Consider the following 25,010-nt stretch of genomic DNA (forward strand, 5'->3'; position numbering starts at 1 on the left):
ATAATGTTGCAGATTATAATGACCACCAACCTAACCGGGTCAAAACATTAGGATTGAGGCAATTAGACCTGTCAGTGGTTACTAATTGTGGCGCTTTCCTTTCACCGTCTACATGATAATGAGGTCAAACAATTTACAGGTATTGCGGTATTGGTGAACCATTAACATTCATTTTCTTCATATATGTATACCAGTAATTGTATCCGTACGTGTAAGCAAAACTCGGCGTGCTCCTCCATTTTAGGTTCTCAACCGTGGCAAAGTTATAAAATAGCTACATGAACGTTTGCCAGGCCTCCGCCAACGGGAAAAATCCCGCTTGAGCACTCTGCTTTAAGAACGAAAATGGATCAATGAATGTTGGAAGACGACAAACAAACAAGTTATTACAGAAAACCTCCACTGGAGCCTGTTTTTAAAGCAAATAATGGTGTTGCTGCTCTCAGTATCCCGACTTCATTAACCCGCAATGGTTGTAAACCATTTGACTTGAAGAATGATTCAGCGGCCAATGAGGCATGTAAGAAAGAAAATGTTGACCGTGACCTTGGCCTGTCCAATGCTGTACAGTACTTAAAGACATTCAAGTCAGAATCATGAACTCTGATCTAGAAGAACTGAGAAATGCAGACCTGACAGTTGTATCATTAGTAAAGATGGAAAATTTTGTAACGAGAGGTATCAGTATGGCCAGCATAAGGACAGAACCAGACAAAGTGATGTAGTCGTGGTCAGAATTAGGCTAGGATACAGACACATCTGGCAAGTTAGTAATGCTGTATCCATACCGGAACACTCAGCATGTAAACTTTGTGATAAACCTTTAAAGCATACACTTGAACACTATATTATTGAATGTGACACTGTCAAAGACTTCAGGCCACCTGGCTTATTGTATCATGAACTTTGTAATTACTACATTGAATCGGGGTACTTGGTGACATTCTTGCTGTTTATCCCAAATTTGCTAGCCCACACTGATTAGTCTTCAATTAGAATATGACGTCCAATGTATATGAAACACTGCCTTGCATGGCAGTGAACAGTGACATCACCCACATGTCTTTGTGTATGAACCTCTGTCCTGCGTGGCAGTGAGAAGTGATACCACCCTCAGTGTCAAGACCTGACTGAATTACTCAGAATAGGCAAACTGTACTCCAAGCTTTGTCAATAAATGTTAAACTAAAAAAAAAAAAAAAAAACAGCGCAACCCAAGACCTATGATTTATTCTCATGGCCGACCAATTAAGAAGCTCACAAGTTACATCTAATTTGACCTGTGTCCTGTGGGGGCTCACAAACAGCAGTTTTTCATTTGCTCTTAATCTCAGTTTTGGGTAAACTGAAAGTGAAAAGTGAATTCCAATGGCATGACTGCCCCGTTAGGAGAAGTGTGGATAAAGCACACTACATACTAAGCCTTCGGTAAGCAAGGAAGCAGCGTGACCGGCACTGCACTCACCGCCTTCAATACCCAAATTTATAAAATCACTGGTAAGTACCCCTTCACTGCTAAGTAGACTAGGAGCTACCCTGGATCGAACCATCGACCCTTAGGACGAGATTGAAGTGCTGTATCTACTCGGCCGTCACATTCCCCAGGAAAACTGATGGCTATAATATGTTATTTGTGACATGTACACAGTACACGACTGTGTTTCTGGCGGCGACCGTGTGACAGCAAGACGTCAACACAACGTGGGCTGTTGCTAATTACTCGCATCAACACTTGGTACAAACCTACATGGCTCATTTGTTTCCTTATTTACTCATCCTCGCGTTCAACCTTTCCAAGAACCTCCTCCCCTTGTTTTAAAATAAGACTACGAAACTAAACTAAACGATTTTGTGTTGTGGCTCAACCTGGCTTGGCTAGATGGAACTGAAACACGAACACTGATCGACGCGGCAAAGATATGGTACAACTTCCAACAACACATACAGGAAGCAGCAAAGTTTGACAAGTTACCACAAACTATAACACACTGTTTATCTTTGTGCCGACCCCAGAATGTTGCCAGCTCGATGGCGTTGCTAGCATATTCTTTCCAGGCAAGTCTCATACATTCTCGTTACTGGTGCCTTCCTCTACCAACCCCTGACCTATATAGATTTTACCAAACGTTAAACACGAACAGGACATACTCAAATTAATACCTTGGAAAAAATCACACAAAACTTACAGATTCCTCCATACTGAAAATTTATCCTTGGCGTATCGACCTTTATCCTTGTAATGTAGATCAATGACTAGAGTGCTTTGTCGACGTCGCCTCACGCCTACCACAAAACCATCACTTCTATTACCTCTATCATTCAATACAAAGAGATAAGTTTTTTCTGTATTTATCTGATATATATTTCCGGGTCACCACTAGAGCAATGGTTAATTCACTTCACATCACATCAACACAATCAATAAAATTAGCATTATAGACGTGCTTAGACGTGTGTTAAGTTGCACCATCATCGCCACCTGCCACTGAGGCCTTGTTTCCTGGTGGGGTATGCATGGAACTGGTGATGTTTACCTCGACGGTGCTCAATGTTGTGCAACCAAGTCTTTCGTCATTCAAGTTCCTTACACCACCATGATCAACTCTCGAGGAGAGCCCGTGGTAGCCACAAATGGAGTGAGCATGATACACCAAGAAACACACACAGACACACCAGCGCGCGAGCACCAGGACGTCACCTCACTGCCACGACACAACACCGACTGTTAACCACAACACTGAGGCTGAGCCTGAGCGTCAGGAAGGCAGCACAGCAGGCCCACACACACGTCACCGTCACTGCCAATGACTCATCCCAGAACATAGTTTAATACAAAGCGTGGGACTAGGTTACTCTATTACCAATAATTACAACAATGGGCTGCATAGTGTTGGCCGCAGACATCACATATAACACAGTAAACGTAAAGCAGTTATCAGTAAATATATGCTTTTACAAAATAACCCCCGAGATCCAAGTCTTGTCTCCACTGTCCGCGCTGCCAGCTGTACGAAGACGAGGTCTGTGGTCTCGAGGGTACCAGTCCAACCCAGGTGATTACACCACAAAATGTCCCTGGTACAATCTTCCAGAAGCAAAGGAAGAAAAAGATCGACAATACCAACTTTGACCATAAGCAAAATTGTTCTCTACACTGCACCGGTAATATGTTACATTGAATCAGGTACTGTACTCTGAAGACATCTATTGACCCAAAATAAACCACCACGAATGCATTATATAATTTCCAACCAAAAATACCACACGCACAACGCACGAACCACCGAGGATCACAGATGACAACATAAAGCCGTGTAGGGGGGGGGGGGTTACATTATATCGGTTGGAGAAGAGAATCTCATGGTTTAGTCGAACCTCACGTTCAGCACAAAAATAATATCACAGAGGTGCTGGACTATTTTTAGTCTGAGAGGCGTCGTGAAGAAACTTCCAACCCATATAATATCCTCAACTTCTCCCGTCTACATAAAGAATATCTCCACAACACCAGAACTGAGAGGTAACGTACTACCATGAATTAATACAACAACCACAACCAAGGGCAACGTCATTATTACATATTACCCGCATAAAAAACCCAAAGGTTTCACACGTTGAACGGTTATTAGTTCCCATGGCAAGAAATTTACAGCTTATTCTTAAGACCAAAGGCATAACCCCCTCCTACCTCAAAAAGATAATGTCACAGGGTTCCCATGAGAAATAGTTTTAAGCTAAGGGCTCACGACGCCTGGGCAGCCTTTCACACACACACTAACAATGTCTCCAATGACTAAGTTCATACGGAAACACTGAAACATAAGAAACTGTAGTTGGTCCCCACAATAACTTAACCCCTTCACTACGGGGACGCCACTTTTTAATATTTTGTTTGGCTGACGCCAGACGATTCTATTAACACCGGTGGGATCCCGTACCCAAGTGGTTAAGCAACAGCCTGCTCTAAAACGCACACTCTGCATTCAGCAAACTCATTGACAAATACACGTGTCTACTGTAGATGAATAGAAAAAAATAAATAGTTTGCAGGGGTGCAGTGGGCAGGACCAGAGAATGTGGACGCACGTGGAGGAAGCCTTTAAATGGATTAAATTGATAGACGGGAGATGATAATATATTTTGGTATCTATAATGTAAGTGTTTCAACACCAAAGGAAAACTTTTGGCAGAAGCCCGTAATAAGTAGACCCAAGCACGGATTAGAGAGAGGGGTGTTGTAAGTGTAGTATTTAGTGAAAAAAATTCTGTGGACGAATGAACAATTAGAACCCTTTGGCAGAAGAAGCTACAGCGGGAACAACTAATCACTGTTCAGGGAATGGAAGTAATTAAGAAAGCCATCTATCCCAGCTAAGTGAAATTTAAGCTTCTGGTGGAGGGTCACATTGCCTGTCAGCCAGCTGGCTCAGGCACACGATATCCACGTGCTGTGCCACGCACACCACCTTGATTGTCAAAGGATCGCACATTATTTTAATTCTTCGCTTCTAAATGGAGATGAGAACATATCTAAGTGATGGCGTGAAGTGCATTGAAAGTAACTACAGGAATGATCTTATTCTTAGTTACAGTGTGGACATTATCATACGAATCATGGGTAATCTTGACCCTGGGCTCTAATCTTATAATTATCTCATGATTTCAGTTATTTTTTCACGGTGAGACAGGTTTCGCGCAAGACTTAAATAGAAGATATAACTAACACTGAACAGGCATGTCATACAGTTATAGTGTTCTAGGGAAGCAACCAAATAAACCTCAGGTAAACAGGACTAAAGTGTGTGTGTGTGTGTGTTGATAGTTGAGGTACGCAGAGGACGTTACTGAGCGGCTGAGCCCAACAAGGAGTAGCGGGAGGACGGGTATAGGGCGAAGCATCTGAGGACCCAAACATGGTGATAGTGAGGAGCTCCACCCAAACTCTGTTGTAAACCTGTCATCACCACCGTGCCACCCAAACTGCCACCAATACCATCCGTGCCACCTAAACTGCCACCAACACCATCCGTGCCACCCAAACTGTCACCAACACCACCCGTGACACCAACACCACCCGTGACACCAACACCATCCGTGCCATTCATATACCACCACCAACCGTGCCACCCCGTACTATCAATATCACCACCCATACTTTCACCAACATCATCCGTCCCACCCATATACTATCACCATCACCACTAGGCTATACCACTCATACCACCAACACCTCCCCACCACCATCCCTACAATCCACTGCTGTAATACTCCCACCAACACTGACTCGCTCACTCCATCATCATTACCACCCATACATCACAACTGACAATGACCCAAATCACCACCACCACACCACTAATGACCTACCAACCACCACAAACAATGACGCACCTACAGCATCAACACACTGATTACCTAACTACCTTGCTTAATACCGATATTTGTAACTTTACACTAGCGTAAAATCCGAGCTATCCACACCACCACCGAATCATCCTTCACCACCACCGGGCCATCCACACTACCATTGACTCACCCAAACCACCACCGAGCCATCCACACCGGCACCGAGCCATCCACACCGTCACAGAGCCATCCACACCGTCACAGAGCCATCCACACCGTCAACGACTCATCCACACCGACAACGAGCCATCCACACCACCACCGACTCATCCACACCACCATCAACCCACTCACTCTACCGATAACAAAGAAACGAACAGAAAGAGGATAAACACAGAAGAGAATAATAATAAAACTGAGCACACGAAGGCGAGAAAACGTAGTGAGAAGATAAGACCGAAGTTACACAGGTCTAAGTGGGTCGGAGATGAAAGAAAGCTGGAAAGAACAGGAAAGGGGGGGGATAAAGAACACAAACAGGGACACGAATGAGAAACAGAGAACGAGAGAGAATGAAAACAAAAGAGGGTAAAACTGAAGCAAAACATGGAAAAATAGGACACCGCAGACTATTAAACGACGAAACAGCGAGGGGAGTGGAAGAGTACTTGAGGGAAGGGGAGGAAGACGATGACAACATCCATAGCGGCAACAATCTGAACCACAATCAATCTATCGTACATATGCAAAGTTGGACTCCCACTTCCTCAAACTTCAAGGAAGATAACTTGAGCTTCGTAGCTAAGCAACACGGTAAACACTTCATAACTCTACTATACTAGTTACAAAGGTGTCCAATGAGAAAGATGTGCCTACCCAAAGTCTAGTAACCAATTATCTACATATTTTGTCTCTAATTTCTACAAAAGGGCAGTATACTGACGTACCCTACACGCCATCAGTACTTACAGCGAATGACCAATAGCTCCAGCATTGATGTACAAATAAGTGGTATTTCATAATTTTGCTATCACTGCTACAGAGGTGATTCGAGCGAAAAAAAGTTGAAATTCCTACATCCATCCATCAGTCTAGCTCCTTTAGCACTGTAGTTTTTATACTAGGAGGTTTGGGAAGTCGGTGAAAACAGCTGTGTATGGCTAACTAAACACACACACATACAACGGAACGCGCACGCTTGACGACCTCACCAAATATTGCCAGGTCCGTAAGTGAAAAGAGCCAATACCATCCATCACATTAGCTGACCGTGTTACCTTAAATGTTACATCAAATAAATCCCACTTTGTTTATGAGGTGAACAGCTACAGTACTGCCGTTGTGTGTGTGTGTGCATCAGAACCTCAAGGAGATAGGTTTGAACAGTATTTGGTGAAACTGCCTCATCTTGCCAACCAAAGGTGATTCATGAAGCAGTCCATAATAATCCGTCAACTGATGTGTGGTCACGAGCAACCCTTGTGTGTGTGTGTGTGTGAGAGAGAGAGAGAGAGAGAGAGAGAGAGATCTTTGGCATATTTCGAACTGATCTATATTCTGTATATAAACCTTATACATAATAAAGTTTCCATAAAAGAGTGAGGCCACAAGCAGTGTTTTCTTCTGTGCGCGTTTCATCGTTATCTCAACCTGAGTATACCTTCGACGTGTATTTAATTTAAGTAAGTTTATGGGAGCGTGCGCGCCTTTGTGTGACTTGTGAGGGAGGGAGGGAGGGAGGGAGGGAGGGAGGGGATGTGGTGAAGGGTCCGCGGTGCATACATAATGTCAGCTGTAACCGTCGACCCACTCCCTCCTTCCCTAGAGGCTGGCTGGTCTTTGTCATCCTCCACACAAGCTTCCCCTCTCTACACATACACAGACACATCTTTCTCGGCTAGTGTGAACGCCCCCCCCCCCAGAGTTACACCATCTGCCATACTTCACAGTTATGACGCACTGTACCACGGTATGCTGTACTGATAATCACTGTAAGGAATACACATTTATGTAGTACGTATAAGCTCCGCTTTATATATACAGCAACTGCGTCTCTCTAGCACGCTGGTCTGTATATTTGGACGATCATGTACATAAGCATAATGCAGACACCGGCTCATACTACCACCTAAGATCCCTCGCCCGAGAATTGCTGTTCGACACCACAACCGCATCCAGCCCATAGGAGCACGAACTGATCGCTATAAGAACAGCCCAGTCCCAACCATTGTAAAAATTATCAATAACTTGTAATCAACCAGTGTATTCACTCCCAGTCAATCTTACTTTTTGCAGTCACAATGTTGAAATGGCCTGTAGTTTGAGCTTTTCCCCACCAATTTATTATATATCATATTTTATCACTTATGTTACTTGTAATTATTTGTAAATCAAGAGACCCATTCCCCAATTAAGTAACTGTATATTTTCAGCCTTCCGGCTGCCATGCTCTTTCAATAAACCGTTAATTATTATTATTATTATTATAACTACCAGTGACTAGTATTATTAGTAACTTAACCAATCTAGCAATCTTACCGCATGTAATTAAGGTACAGTTTGGTTTTGATAATAAATGACATCTAAATAAACCAAAGCATTTTTTACCACAAATAAACTGATTAACTTTCACTTATATCAATAAAAACAAGAGTTATCCCTATTTGGCTAAAACGACATAAAGTCTGGACCAATGAAGTTTCCGTTCAGCGTGACACATATACAGTCTATACACGATAACAGTAGCACCCCCCCCCACCCCCCTCTCTCTCTCTCTAAGTATATAGTTAGCATGTACAGTACAAATCCATTGCCGGATGAAGGCTTCCCAAATGTCTCGATAATTCTCGTCTTCAACCTTCCCTACCCAAGAGAGTTTCTCCTAATTCCAGGTATTGTATATGGTTATAGCATTACTGTATAACCATTCAAGACCCATGTGCTCCCAGAGAGTGACTTTTGTTTACAGGTTTAGAGGGCAAATGGATCCTAACCTACCCATAACGATTAGGGCCAATTAGGAATGGGAGTCAATTAATATCGAAACCATTAAAATTTGGATCTACTTTACCATTCACATGTTTCAGGCTCAAGTGTTTCCAGAGGTCCTCACATACACTCAGCTGGTGGTGAGGTTAGTACTGTACTGTGTCGACTACCTAAGCCTTCGTCTCCCCCGCACAACAACCTCCTGCATGCGGATAAACAGGTTATGTCTGTGGGGAGGGAGGGAGCAGTGGAGTACATTATACTACCCAGTAACATCCTCACTGACTTCTACACACACACACACACACAAAACCAATATAGCTGCTTCCCGTACCCAGGTTACAACCACGTCTACAACCATGTGACATATTGTACCAGAGACCAGACTCCAGGGGATGCATTTCCTTGGAGGTGAGCTTAAAATATAAAAAAATAAAGAAACATAATAAAACTAGTAACACAGTAGCAAAAGTACATCGGCAACAACAAAACATTATCAGCAGAAATCAGAGGATGTCCAGCGGTGACAGACACAATAGTACAATTCTTCAGGCCCTTTCATAATCATCCCCCAAGCCCAGATTCTTAAGGTAACATAGTAATGTGAAAATTCATCTTACTGGCCTTATTAATCTCGTGTTCCTTGTGGGATATCCTTTTCTTTTTCAATGTTATTTCTACACCCTTTTCAACTACATCTCTCTTTATTCTGTCTTCGTCCACCCCCTCCCCCCCCCCCAACAGGCATTTCTATTTTCTTCATAACAGTTTCTTCTTCACTAAACACACACACATACACACTTTTCCTCGTGGGTCCCGGTTCTTAAAAAGATTTGTAGATTTCAGGTTTTTCCCAGACTAGGGATAGAGAGAACGCTTCTACTCCGACAGAACCTCATCAGAACAAATTCGATATCATTAGGCTGCTCTCTTTGCCCCGTAACTTGATAAATAGCTCCGGTGGTAGTAAGTGGGGGAGGGGGTTCTTCCGTGTGTTCGCTCCCAGCAAGGGTAGTCAATTACTCTTAGTATTGAGTTTGGCACAATTCTTATCTTTGTCAGTCATCTCATTTAGTTTTAAAGTAGGTTGTTGGTAAGGTGTGTGTGTGTGTGTGTGTATATATATATATATATATATATATATATATATATATATATATATATATATATATATATATATATATATATATATATATATATATATATATATATATATATATATAAAACGGTAAGTCACTCGGGAGTATTTGCCCAGTAGGAGAGGAGCAGCCTAAGTGTTGCAACAGTTTTGACTAGATGGGTACCGTACTGAATGTTGTCTAGATTCAATGACCAACACAAACAAGGTTCAGTTTGAAAAATAATACACAGCTCAACTTGGGAAATAATAAACGGGGAGTTTAGTCACCCAGCCACTTACAAGCAAGAAGAATGAATGACTTACGTAAGATGGGCAATCACACCACCTATTCACGGGAGGAAGAAGAGAGATAATTAACCCAAGAACCATAAAGATCAAGAGTACAGAACGATAATCTCTTGGGATATTACGTAAGTCCGCCCCTACTCTCTGCACCTACCAGACACCCATTTACACGGATTCATTGCCTCTCTCTTTTCTCTGCTACACCCAAGATTTATATGCCTGTTTTCACTTCATTTCGTGTTCTCGCCTCACTGTGCAAGATTCATTAGGCTGTGTCCAGATGACGAGGCTAAATATATTACGACGTATATTAAGATATCTTTTCCCGTTCCTTTACTTTAATTAATTTTACAAAATCAGAAATATCACAAATTTAATTGTGAGGGTCTACGGTGTTCTCAGTCCATTTCACGTACCATTTTACTAATTTCTCAACCAATGTATTAATTCATTTAATCAATTAAAAAAACAGTAAGACGAGACATTCAGATACAAGTACGTACAGGTATAATGTGCTCTGTTAATTTTATAACATCTTTTTATGTTCGTTTTATTCGACGTTTTAATGGAATTCACTATACTCATTTGAAAATAGTGTCAAAGGCAAGAAATCATGAATACTGAATCTGGAATCGAAGTCACCAAGGTATTCCAGATTCAATATCCAAGATTTTTTGCCTTGGCTAGTCGGTCAGCTGATGTAGCTAGTCCGTGGTGGTAAAAAGGTCCTGCTCACACACATCTGTATGGCGTCGTGGGGAGCACAAGTGTGCGGCAGCGGGAGCCTACAGGTGTTTGTAGTAGTGAGAGGCTACAGGTGTGCAGCGGCAACAACAGACAAGTGTCTGGCATTAGACGACTCAACCTAAGCACCTGTGCACTGGCCGGATATAACTCCACATGCACTGAATTCACTCATACCCAAGTTCCAGTGATATAATTCCTTGTGCATTACGAAATTTCCACTGACATACACCTTTCCCAATATTGAAGTTACATTGACAAAAGTACTTGTGAATTATGACAACATAAGCTGGGAAATTTAAAATCCACGACGCCAGACACACACACACACAACCCAATTCATCTCCCAATTCCATTTTGCATTCCTAAAATCAACCGACTAAACCGCTAAGCTTCAGAAGAAAAGCCCGAGCCAGGGGCTTTATTTACCAAAGCAAGAGAAAGCCCAGCTTGGTGACAGAAGAGAAATGTTGTGCAGTTAAGGTGATCATTGTGGCAGATGAAGCCTTCCTGACCCTCCCTCCCTACTACCCACCATCATGAGGGTCATCACCATCATGAGGGTCATCACCACCAATCACAACCATTCCCGCACGGTAAATGGGTAACTAAACTACAGCCACGCCACAAATTATACATTTTTATTGTTACTCCCGCTCTCTCTACAGCTCCAGGGGCGCCAGGGGACCACCGCTATAACTGTTTCGTGCTTAATGTTGTTTAAAACAACGGCACACGGCCAACAGCTTTTAACTGTTAATGCTTTCAAGTATCAATTAATCTCGTGTGCGTACGTAGGTGACCGGGGCCTGATATATAAAAAACATGAGGAACCTGAATATATATATATATATATATATATATATATATATATATATATATATATATATATATATATATATATATATATATATATATATCTCTCTCTCTCCCAACATACACGTGCGCCACCAAAAGACCTACAGTATACTGCAAATGTCAGGAATTAATACGGCCAATGATCAACCCAAGACTACGCCTATGATCACTCCCACAAATTCAATTAAAAAAATAATAAGATTCATAAGCCTGAGTAACAGCAACTAGTAAACACTGACCAGTATTACCAACTTACATCAGACACGTTCATAACAGATTCGCAAGGCTGAGCACAAAATATTTTGTAGGCTACCAAGTACGTGGTGACTGAATACTTCGCATGGTATATGGCAGGAGGGATTAGCTGCAACGTTAAACAGGTACAGTATAATAAAACCCTTGTATTGCTTTAAATGAGCCATGGACAACCGCATATAACCATGAAATCAACAGTCAACTGATCGGAGTTAAACTGTAATCCATCACTGGTGAAGTAAACAGAAAACATACATGACGGATCTAATAAAGTCCCTAGTGTCTGCTAGTGACTATGTACTGTATACCCAAGAGAGCCTTGGCGTGTGCGTATGTACACACACAAGAAGTGTTGCTATTTCCTATTCCTAAATAATTGGAGCATCCACAAATCCCAAAGGACCAAGAGGCAACACCTTACACATCTGACATACAGACTCCCTCACTCTATAATTAGGACCGAGTACAGATATTTATATATTTTTTCATATGATCGATCACCCTAAAGCCAACCGCCAAAGAATGTAGATACACACGAACTACCAATATACGCACATAGCCTCTCTTCTCGTGTACTCAGTCAGCTTCACTTAGAGGGAGGAAAGTAAACGGTAAAGGAGGGAGGGAAGTTAGGGACTCAGGTAAGACGACCTACATCTTGCTCCCCCTGCTCCCTCCTCGGCAGGTGTGCTTGACTGTTTACCTGCCCGAAGGTGAGCTCCCCGCCCGGTTCAGTCGTCTCGCTTCACTACCCCACCCGCCACACCTACGTAGTCTACCTATGTATGAAAAACAAAGAAGCAGGCTATCTACCCCATGTTCTATCTTCGTAGGAAATCATGACCCCTAAATACTCATTATCGTCCCACATTCTACCTACAAATTAAAAAATATATAAATTGAAAAGTACTACTGTATACCTACCAGAAACCAACAAAGAGAGTAATAATAAGAGTTTACATAATCCAAACAACGGGGACCTAGATAAAACGATTACAGGTGTCGTACTATCTTAAACAACCCAATATGTAGAAACCAAACTAAATACAGTATCAGTAGTTTTTGTCATACGATAAGTCTTTGTAGTGGAAAAGTCGCAGTAAATCTGATATCTCTCAACAATACTGAAACTCTAAAACTTGTGTATACCCGGTACATCACAACTGGTCTAAAACATACCAGTACTCACATTGAAGCATGACCTAAACATATACCAGGTATCATATAAAAACTGAAAATTTACTACTCCGGGAGACCATAATGTCATTGTTGTGAATAACGCACTATTCAAGGCCGAATACGCCAAACAAACGCTAAAGAAAAAAATACACTTATTTACTAAAACCCACAATGGTTCTTAATAGTTTAAAGTACTGTATGGAGCGTGGGAAATTCATACAATAAAAAGGCATCAAACTGTACATACATAAGATCACCAAAGTTTAAAATAAGAGGTGTATCCAGGAGGCACAACGCTGCAGTACAATGAAGGTGAGGCTATACAGTATATGCAGGGTTGACCTCGCCACGCCCAACCAAGTGTTATTATATATCTTCACGATCACTGACACAATGGTCCAGTCGCCACCACCTAGTATACAGTGTGTGTGTGTATCCCATCCTCTTCAACACCACCTCCACTACTGTCCTCTTGTGCTGTAAACCGCCCCACCTTCACGGCAGCAACATTAGCAATCACGCCTCCAACTATAACGAGAACGACACTTGACTGCAGGTTATTAATAAAGACTTGCAGGTATACCAACAGTCACCACACCAGATCATCCTTTCCATACAGTATCGACCATCACTACAAACGCACATCACCACCAGGCTATAAGGTAGTTACCGTACCATCACATACCACACCACCAGTCAACCACACACCGCAAAGTAGAGGAAATAATTAAATATTACTAGTCTTAATAATTATTACCCCAAATCTTCTAGTGATAACAATGATAACCTGTGCCGTACAGTTATCATACTAAATGTATTTAATTTATTATTATGGTGTTGTTATCATTACTAATGGTTTTATTTTGTTATTTCTATTCGGCATCAAAATATTCACCAGAGTACCACTAACAACCTCTTAGCGTCTACAACCAATGTTGCATCAGCAGCCTCCACCAAAACACTCGTCAGGTGAATCGTGTCTGTAAAGCCCATTGTGAACAGGAAAGACAGATAGATACATACATATATCCCCCCCCCCCCACCTCTTGACCTACATCAGCCCGCCATCACTGTCTTATCTCCCTTTAGCGGTACACACTGGCTACAGCTGCTACATCGCATCTCGTCAGCTCTTTTCACTAAACACGCCGTCGTCACCTGCAATGAGGCTCACGGCACCGGGACCCCATCACAACGGTATACCCTATAGTCACACATGACCGCGAAGAAAGGTCTAATCTGGCCCACTTTTCTTCAAATATCTGGCAAATAAGGATTCCAAATTCATATACATGTCATAAACTAAACCCACGCAATCTGGTCGCGATGTTTCGGTGTTATCGCAAACAAGTGAGCCGGAACGGTAGGAAAGGCGGGTGGGTGTATTTTAAGATACCACCTGCTTCAAGTGCAGAGGTAAATGCATACCAGGGTTGGCAGGTAAGCAAGAGACAATGGCAGTACACAGCAGGCGGCAACTGCATCACCGGACTGAATTTAGTTTACTCCTGTCAGGACTCGTAGCAACGGATTTAAGTTGGATAAGTTTAGGTTTAGGAGGGAGATAGGAAGGAACTGGTTCACAAATAGGGTGGTGGACGAGTGGAACAAGCTTAGCAACTTTGTAGTAAGTGCTGGAATGCTGGAAAGTTTTAAAAGGAGGCTAGATAGATTCATGGATGATAGAGTGTGGTAGTAACTCTCGACTGGAGCTGCCATGCACAGGCCAACCAGCCTATTGCAGACTCCTTATGCTCTTATGTTCTTACCGAATGTGATTTTTTAACCCAAATTTAATTGAATACCTTTATCTACTGCAACGTGACATGACAGGATGAATGTCAACCAGTGGAACAGAACTCCTACCAAATTAAAAAGCTTTTAACACCTACACAGCAGACACACTTTCTAATTTGTTTTTATATACTGTTTTTTCTTAAATGTGTCATGGATCAGGGAAGGCACTAATGGCAAAAACAATCTCACATCGATACAGGAGGTTGTGGCACACACCGTGTGTTAGATGTACAGTGACCCCTCGGTTAACGAACTCAATCCGTTCCAGAAGGTCGTTCGTTAACCGAAAAGTTCAATAACCGAAACCATTGTTTCAATGGGTTTTTGGGTAATTGGTTCCAGCTCACCGAAAATTTCCTAAATTCAACAAAAATGGTAGAAAAGTTCACTTACTTTGAGGTGTGTATGTAGAAGGCTCCTGGATAATGATGATGGGAATTAGAATGGGGGTGGAGGAGAAGGAAGAAGAGAAGGCATTGGGGTGGAAGAGAAGTCACCCCATGGCACCATTTCACCCATAAAATTTTAGTTCTCTTGGTGTATTTCAAGATTATTTTCTTTAAATCAACACTGCACTGCATTATATATTGTCAATATGTAAAATATATTTCAAAATGACCAATAATTTGCTTGGAAACACAGAAAAAAAGCGTTTAGTTGAAGAGAGTCTCAAGCAAGATGTTACCTCCAGTGAAAACAGAGAGAGACTAACGCCTGTTTGCTGTGTTAAGAGGCTGGATGCCCCGCATTAAACTAGTTACTTTACCTTCAATTATGTTCAATAATTGTTAAAATGACTAAAAAATTTAATATTAAACTTTTTAAATTATTGAATAGTATAAACTTCTTGATATTTACTAAAATAGTAAAGAATTTAAGCCCTAGAACCGATTAATGTATTGGCGGACTGATACTAAAGCTGGTTGCCCGGTCAGTGCAAGCGAAAACATGTTGAGGTCGGTTTGTAAGAAATTCGTTAACCGAATTGAAGATCCTTATGGAAGGCAGTTCATTAACCGAAATTTCGTTAACCGAGGCGTTCGTTAAACGAGGGGTCACTGTACTTACTCATGTTAGTGAAAATGAGTATTCTTTAGCTATACGTAACTTCCTGGAGCAAAAGAAGAAAATGAGGAATCTTACTACTAGTCACTGATCTCTGGTTTATAACTCCCCGTACTAGTAAATATGCTGGAGTGAGAATGATGAAATAGGTGTAGTATATGAGGAGGTTTAAATATAAAAACCCTTTGTTGGTAAGAACATAAGACACGACAAAGCGTTGCGACATAATGTACTGTTTACCAATCAATGAATCAAGACGTAAGGCTAGATTGAATTGATTAGGTTATGTGACAGGGTGCTGCTACTATAGCGTGGGGTCTACAAAGATATCTTTAGTCTAACGTAATCTAATTATGTTGTAGACCACCCCCTATAGTAGCACCAGTGACTGATATCCAGGTGTACCTCTATTGTCACCTTCACAATTGTTCACATCTACAGCAAAATTACTCATTTACTCCCATAGTTTACATTGTCTCTATTAACTCGGTCATAATCTTCCGAGACAAATATATAAAATAAAATCACCTGAGGAGATTTGGTAAATGACCTTCTTTAAATCGTCTTTCAAACATCAATACACTGCACCTTCATCACATCCAAAATCTTCATAAAATATGTTTCACTCTAACAACTAAAGAAACTATGATATAAAATTGTTTTTTAATACTGTACTGTAACTCACAGCTGTAAATTTTCACAAGCACAAATAATAATAAAAAATAAATAAAAATCTATTAAAGATCCCCATCATCACCTCCCTGGCCCCATTCTTCTACTAGTGTCAATCTCTGCGACACCTGTAAGTCAACCCTTCTAGTCTCTTCATTACCTGCACACCAAAAACAATAGTGTTACCATTATCATACACGCCCCACGACGTCTCTCCAATAGAAAGAATTTAATTAACATAAAAATTAATAACCATTTAATGTGGTGTGACGAAAGTATATGATGTGCCACAACAGTGAATACAATACAATTAGTGCCACAATACTGAACATATTATGATACACTTATGATACACTAACAGAATACAATATTGTATGGACAGGTACTGTATTAAACAATGTGTAATTGTAAGTAATAAAAGTGATGGCACTGTAGTGAGCTTGGTGTTGAGCCTTAGGCCAATGTGGTGCCATATTGGTGAACTTGGTGTGCCACAATACTGAAAACTCTGCAATGTCATTTGCATTTGATGGTCAGGGAGCAGTAGATAGGGTGTCGGTATATGCAGTTGCAGTACAGCTCCCAAGAAAAATTCGCAGGAATTAGGTTCTCAAAATCGCCAAATCCGTGAATAATATTTGCGGACCGGGGGGGGGGAATTTTTACTTGTGTACAAAGAAATATATTCTATTCCCTTGATGTGTTTACCCTTAGGACAATTGGTTCTTTTACCTGTATTGTGTGTGTGTGTGTGTGTGTGTTTAGACACGTACAAACAAAACACATATAAATAAATAATAATGGGAAAATACTCACAAAAATGAGAAACAAATTTCTTAAACATGTGACAGTCTACACTCAAGTACGTGCTTCATTAATAAAGTCATAAAGCACAAACTTGAGGGTAGACTGTCACATTTTTAATAAATTTATTTCTGATTATTTGTGAGAGGATTTTCCAATTAATATTTATTTGTAAACTATGTGTTTTGTGTGTGTGTGTACACCCACACATATTTACAATACAGGTAAAGGAAATTACTGTCTCTAGAACGAATGGCTCCCTGTCCCAGCCATGAAAGTTACGGCAACTTTAAAACTACCCACAAAAAATCTTGGGTACATCCAGGGTGTCATCCGCAAATAATAGATGAGTGCGAAAAAAAATCCAGGAAGTTGGGGGGCCCCCTGTACATTCAATCAAAGGAGTCAAGGATAATAAACCTTAACGATCAAGCAGTCAATAAAGCTTAGTTTTACGCAACACTGAAGACATGGTTGGTATCTACGGACCAGGGCAACTGTAGGTAGGTAAGGCAGGTAGGTTAATTAGGGCTGGTAGATAAAGTGGGTTCAGTGTTGCTGTAAAGTACTGAAGCCGAGGCACACAACAAAGGTCACGGCCATTCCGGGCACCGTGAGAGGCAGTAGTGGTGAGGCACCTTCCTGTGAGAGAGCATTTCCCGCTATCTCACGTAAGATACGGAACTACATCTGGCAAACTAAATGACATCGAAGTTGCACTGAAATTGTCTTGACCTGAGGCACTTTCTCATCCCTGGTTAGGGTAAAAAAAAATAATAATTAAATAAATAAAAAAAAATCTTTGAGAACCCAGAAACCGCACAGCTAACCTTAATTACTCCACTACTCGAGCCTAGTGAAAATAGCCATGCAACCATCCAATAACCATAATTGTTCCTTTCATTTAAACAATGGCAATGGATCTTGTGTGGTAAGCTATGGGACGCTTGGCAGTGACTTGCAATGGTGAGAGACCACAGGAGTGGGAAGGAGGCAGAGAGGAAGGAGGCAGATAAAGGAGCCTATACCATCATGGATGGCTATGTATCCTTCAGACGAAAGCAATTCCATATGGGAAAATATCTAGGTATAGAGTACAACTATTCATGGCTAAATTGATCCCTCAACTTTAGCGTACTGCAAACTAAAAAATAAAGCTCCTTTTTTCTACCAGTTCATTTGTTTATGAACTCATATAGTATGAATTTTTCTACTTTAACATATCCTTAAATAACAAGATGAACAATGACACTGTTTATTATCAACACTAAATTTTTTTTAGTAAGCTTGTCAACTGTTTAGTCAAAACAAATGTTTCTTAACAAACACTACCGGTATATCAAATTGACCTTCAGAAATTCAGGACAATGTCATGATATAAATTCCCTCACAACCAAAATAAGCAAAATAAGTTTCACACAAATCCACATAATTGACCAGTATGCACATTTCTTCTTTTTATGGGGAATAAAGCTTCTTAGCTATTCACACTTTGATGATTGAACCCCCTTGCTGAAATTCTCAAAACCAATAGAACATGTAGCTAGCTAATAAACAGTTAAACTTTCATAATATTTTCATACGTTACCTGCGGGCTAGTAACCAAATTCATATACTTCTGTGCTTCAACAATTGTGGTCTTTATGTGTACTGTACAGTAAATCAAGAGATATTCAATCCGATTACCCGGTAAGTTGATCTAAAGCTTGGTCGGCCATTTAACGGGCACTGGTACAGTAATTGGATGTTTGGACACAAATCCTATACAGTACTGTAAACAGTTTCCAATATCCAAAAAGTATGTAAAAGCACCTTAGCATCACCATGGATTTTCACACTAAAAAATGTGTAGGGGAATACCTGTCTGTTTATGTTTCCATACTATCACCAATAAAGATATGAGCAAATCTCTGCCATATAGTAAGCACCAAAATCTGACGGCACATCATAGAAGAACTAGCTAAGTTGGTTACCGGTACTGCATACAGTAAGCACTGAACTGTTTGGGAGGCCAATGTCAAAGATCAAAGATACTGTAGTCATGGAAAGTTCAAAAATAAATTTTTTGCGATAACTCTGGAATAAAGCATCATAAAACGATTGGAGATAATGTGTAAAATTGCTCAAGAAAAAGGAAATCAAAATGGCATTTACAATTTTCTATTAAGTCATGTTTTTCCAGAAAATGACATTATACAGTACAGTATATGAATTGTTGAAAAAATTACAAGGATGCCAAAATACATTTTTACAAGTATCACAACTCAAATTTGTCCTAGGAATTAACTGACGAGCCCCCTGGGGTGCAAATGAAAAAGTTTACCTTGATAATGTGCAAATCCTTGTCGTCATCATGAACTATGTCACGTTGCCACCCAGTGCACTACAGTAGCAATTTATGTTCCACTGGTCAGTATTGGTGTTCTTACTTATCATCGGTGTTCTTTTTTTTTACCTTACAGTGAGCGGATATCACTTATGCTCACATTATACTCTGTTTTGGTGAATGTGAAGTGATTTTTGCTATGTTTCTTGCAGTAAAGTGCTTTGGCCAGACGATGACCATCGTTTATCCATGAGGATTGTTTACCTCATTAAAGAGGAATATCATCGATAGGGAGATCGCAGATCAGGGGATACATGTACAGTACAGTAATTTTAGCCCTGTGCATCTAAACCATCTACAGTATTTTCAACAAATATTTAACTGAACCTCCTTACATCAAAAACAGCAAACAAGATTAAGTAATTAAAGACAATGCCTGTTTATAAAAATTGCAACCCAACTTGATACGTGACTTTCTTAGGGTAAGGAAAAAGTTGCCTTCAATAGCGACAATATTTGTCAAAATTGGGTGATGTAGGTGAGCATGTCTCACCAAGCACAGTACAGTACTGTATTGTATTTCCAATAGTACAGGTAGTATTTTGACACTTTTTTTTTATAACGTTTAGATCCCTTACTCGTAGCAATGGATTTAAGTTGAATAAAATTAGGTTTAGGAAGGAGATAGGAAGGAACTGGTTCACAAATAGGGTGGTGGACGAGTGGAACAAGCTTAACAACTTTGTAGTAAGTGCTGGAACGCTGGAAAGTTTTAAGAGGAGGCTAGATAGATTCATGGATGATAGAGTGGTAGTAACTCTCGACAGGAGCTGCCATGCACAGGCCAACCAGCCTATTGCAGACTCCTTATTTCCTTATGTTCTTATCTGACCATTCATAATATTGAGTACTACTGTACCCTGTACTCTGATGTTTATAGTGCCAGAATACTATACTATTTGTTTCTATTCCAAGGTCTAATTAAACATTTTCAGAACCGTCATGCATCTGACCATACCAGAATTACCAGCTTAGGTGTTACATGTTCTCAGTACATGTAATGTACAGTGTCAGTCGAGTGTGAACTTCCTCATCTTGGTTTACGTGTAATGTGTTCAATTGACATTTATGCAATATCAATAAATTGAATATGAACATGGACAATTTCTTATTAATGGCTTTTAAATTTGTCTTGCTTTATAAAGTTTTCATAAAAATACATCAGCATCATTGAGCGGAATAATATACAATATACAGTAGCTAGGTATACTGTAAAATACTGTACTGTACTGTTTGAAAATGCCCATCTCTGCTAGTTATAAATAAGATGGTAAGTCTTTCATTTAGTAGATCCCTTATTAAAACGAAGGGCCAGCTGCTCTTTAGGGAAATCAGGGAGAGTAAAACTTGATAATACTTGTATATTGTACAGGGAAAAAATAAATAAATAAAAAATCACAAAAGTCGCTTTTCACAGAAAGGGATCATTAATCTTTCTTAACATATTTATCACTTACATTTAGGGTGGGGATATATACAGTGAAACCGCAAGGAGGGATGGGAGGCACTGAAGGGGGTGAGTTATGGAAATAGAGTACAGTACAGTACTGTAACACAATTACTGTAATGGGGGGAAAAAAACACCCTCTTTTATTGTTTTCCATACTGTACTTTCATCCAGAAATCCATACACTAACTGTTTAGGGTGAACTAAGAAGGTTTTTTGACCTGTAGTTACAGTATCAATAATGTGCTAGCTGCACAATATTTAGTCAGACAGGATATCCGGATACTAAATTTTGCTTACTTTGGTCATATATTAAAATTGAAATTATTATAATACAGTACTGTACTTAATTAGTAATCTTAGTACTTTACACTGACTTAGCAGGGATTTAAAAGTAGCAATAGCATTTTTGTGGCAATTACAGTAGAGTACGGTAATGCCAAGATATTTAAACTGTCTCTTTGCAAACTTGCAAGCATTACAAAACAAATAGAATATCTCCACCAATTTGTTGTTAAAATCAAGAGACTCAAATATCCAAACCATAGAGGAATATACTGTATACATAACCTCTCAAACCTTGCTGTAACACATGGCACCAGACCCAAGTAATTAATGACTTAGATTGACTTGACACACGTTCCATACTACATTGTACATTGCCTTGCTTACACATCTGTCGTACTATTATGTACATTTCCTCTTCTCCACACAAGAAAAAATCATCTAATCAATAAACAGTGGTGCATGCCCAATTTTAATTTCTACTCTATACCGTACATCAAAACCAAATGGTTTATCACTTACCTTGGCAAGGGATCAACTGATCTCCTTTGTTTTCAGAATTCCACAACTTTTAAAACTTGTCTCTGCAACAGAAAAAAGGGGATTGTTGCATATACCTGTATACAGTGCAATGGCAAGTGACTCAAAGGTGAATGATATCCAAGGTTAAGGAATAAAATTCTGCAATGAGAAAACAGTTGAAAGAAAAACTAGCATACAAAAATAACAAGTACTGTAGTGTATACTACTCTTTTACATTGAAGTACAGTACAGTATGTGGTTTCTATCATATGATGAAAATTTATGCAACAACAAAAAAATGGCAGTATGAGCCTAGCATAATAAAAAAGGAAAAACATAATAATTGAACTCCTATGACTCAACTCATGGCATGAACATAAGTATTACTTTGGTTAGGCTAGGTATAATTACTTTGGCTAAGCTAGGCATAACTGGTTTGGTTAGGCATAACTAATTTGGTTTATTCACCTATTCTTATCTGGGTTTTTTATTCCTCATGCTTTATAACAATGAAACTCTCTGCTTTCAGAAATCATTCTCTCTCCAAGCAAGCTAAAGCTCTAAAAAGCAGGGCATAAAGGACTCTCCAAATATCCTTAAATGTGTACTTCTTCTCATGTAAAATGTAAAGGCTAGGTTTGCTCACAAGGAAAATATTAACATGTCATTTCATGTCACTGTATTTTCTTACATCTCCCCTATACAGTATCTCCAATATTCAGGTAACCAAGGACAAAGAGCCATTTATTTCTCAAATAACCATGATGTAAAAATCAATTCTATGGGTGACTTACTTGACAAATAGAGAGAAAGTGTGGGGTAAAATACTAAAAAGAACACCAAACAAACCTTTGAGAACCTTACCTAACATGTACAAAGGTTTAAATACAGTAATGTTTGAGAACACCACTACTGTACCACCTGGAGGAGTTACCCGATTTTGTTAAATTTTTCCACAAATGTTCTTATCATTACAAGAGGCGACATTTACTAGAACCTGACCTAACCATCCAAAAAAACCTACCTAACTTCCTAGCCAGGGTGTGGACTCCCCGTCATATTAAACAGAAAGTTATTAGCCAATCCAAACACACTCACTGTAATAGTCTTAGTAGGAACTTAGCCGGTCACGGCAAAATATCCACTACATAAATTAAAATTCCTGAAATGCTTAAAATCCAAATTTAAAGTACTGTATATCATTCACGAGTGGCTCACTTCATTTCCTTTTACACTTACTTCAGTAACGACATCCTTGACACAAAACTGCACAGACAACCAGTAAACAAAGCTACACAAAAAATAAATAAATAAAATTTATTAAAAGCCAACCATTGAATTTGGCCAAAATAACCAAATGTTGACCTAATGAGTATCACATAGGGAAGTGTGCTTGCTTCTCAATACCGTGCCCAGGGTTCAATCCCCAGAGTGGTTTTGAGAAGGGTTATCCAGTATGACTACCAAACATGGCAGGTTTCTCCGGGTACTCACTAAGATTGGATTCTTCAACACTCATCCGACAAAAAGGGGTATATAAACTACATCAAAGCTTTCCTTCCCCCGTCAAAAATTGCAGTAAATCAAAATTATCACAATAATTACCTATCGATCATTCCCTGGACTGACACATTCATTTACCATGAGTGCTACAAGTGAACCAGTGATTATAAAACAAATAAAACCTTTCTGTTTCAGCCTGACTCTTTCCTACTAAGGTTATATTAAGCTACAAGCCTTAACATATTTTTAATAAACAACCAAACTACATGGTCGGTGAAGGAATTACACAGACATCCGCAAAACACAAAGCTTCAACCACTTGAGGCATATTCTCCATTTCCCCACTCAACTAGAGGGAATTAGTAGTATATATACGTTAAGAATAACTTACCCTGTTAACAACATTATCAGTCAATGAACTTTAAAAGCTCAGTTATAGAGAATGAAGTATTCCATGTGAACACCGACGACAACACCAGTCCCACACAACGCGAAGAGTTGACTGACGAAAACAGATGAAAGTCGTTTTATCCTATGTACTTCATGTTCTCTTAAAAGTTATGGTAAGGTAATTCATTTAATCGAATTATCTTTATATATTTTTATTTTAATATCTTCATGTTTCTTAAAAATAAAAACGTTAATCTAGTTAAATACACATAAATTATTGGAACGTATTGTGTCCCTTGTACCCATTTTAAGTCTTATTGGAGGTCACTTTAGTATTAATTTGTGTAGCTTCTTAATGGTTTGTTTTTAAATACATTTTAAATCGAAAACATGAGAAATTAATTACCTGTTTTTATGTAGTATGTCATGGAGTTATACTGTGTGAAGACAGGAAGAGAAATCAACCAAAAGCGTGATATTTGAGAAGTGTTTTGCTCTTACATTGTTCGTAATGAATTAACTGGGAAAAAAAAATAAAGATCTATATAAATTATTAGGTGTAAAGTTGAACCAAGATCAAGTAAATGAAGCTTATATTTAGCAGCTAATTAGTCATGTGTGAAGTGAACGCTCGTATCCTTGAAATATATTTCCATTCTCTGTTTCTTGTTTTAAGTTCGTTTTCTATAAATTAAAAGGATTAAAAGATAACGAGTATTTTTGTTGAGGCTGTGCTGTGGATATTTGTCTGGTTGTAGATTTATTTATTTATTTTAATAACACCAGTTAGATTAGACTGTAGTAAGTTGTACTTAAGACAGTTTCATAGCAGCAATGATTATAGGTCTGAGTAGTACCAAAATAAATGTTTGAAAATGCTAAAATGCTAAAATAAACCATAGGACTTCACATAACAAATAACACCAAATACCCTGCAAATAATGTCCTCCAAACAGCAACGCTATGGCTGGTCATAATCACGTTTGTGCATACTGTTTAGAAGCTGTTTACTAACCAGTGCTTGGGTTCATGTTCATTGTTTTCTAATGACTTTCTGAACACTGGTTGTCCTCATTTATACCAGTTTTGCAAGGAACAGATTCATAATTGCAAGACTTACTTTTTGTTTAATGTTTTTATGCTGGTCTAAATTTTGCATGTATACAGGTGTGCATTCCACTTTTCATTTCTCCTGAACATAATGTTTAGGAAAATATAACGTGCATCAAAACACACCTGGATCTTGTTGTGTGAGGATTCTTGCACTCAGAATAATTTTTTTTTGCCATTGGTAACAGCTTCTTCCAAAGCATCCTTCAAGCTATTCTACAAGAAAAACACTC

General features: G+C 39.5%; 1 long non-coding RNA gene across 1 annotated transcript in view; it reads right to left on the reverse strand.

Annotated features, from left to right (window-relative positions):
• LOC121876717 overlaps window positions 1-23,781 on the reverse strand; it is a 117,860-nt gene extending 94,079 nt beyond the window's left edge. Inside the window, exons 1-2 of the long non-coding RNA XR_006090804.1 lie at window positions 23,669-23,781; window positions 21,775-21,836 (exon numbers count right to left, since the gene is read on the reverse strand). This is a non-coding gene — a long non-coding RNA (uncharacterized LOC121876717). The remainder of the gene's footprint in view (window positions 1-21,774; window positions 21,837-23,668) is intronic.
• Window positions 23,782-25,010: the final 1,229 nt, after the last annotated feature.

Source organism: Homarus americanus, unplaced genomic scaffold (genome assembly GCF_018991925.1).
Source record: "Homarus americanus isolate GMGI-L3 unplaced genomic scaffold, GMGI_Hamer_2.0 scaffold53604, whole genome shotgun sequence".
In the NCBI taxonomy this organism is placed as follows: domain Eukaryota; kingdom Metazoa; phylum Arthropoda; class Malacostraca; order Decapoda; family Nephropidae; genus Homarus; species Homarus americanus.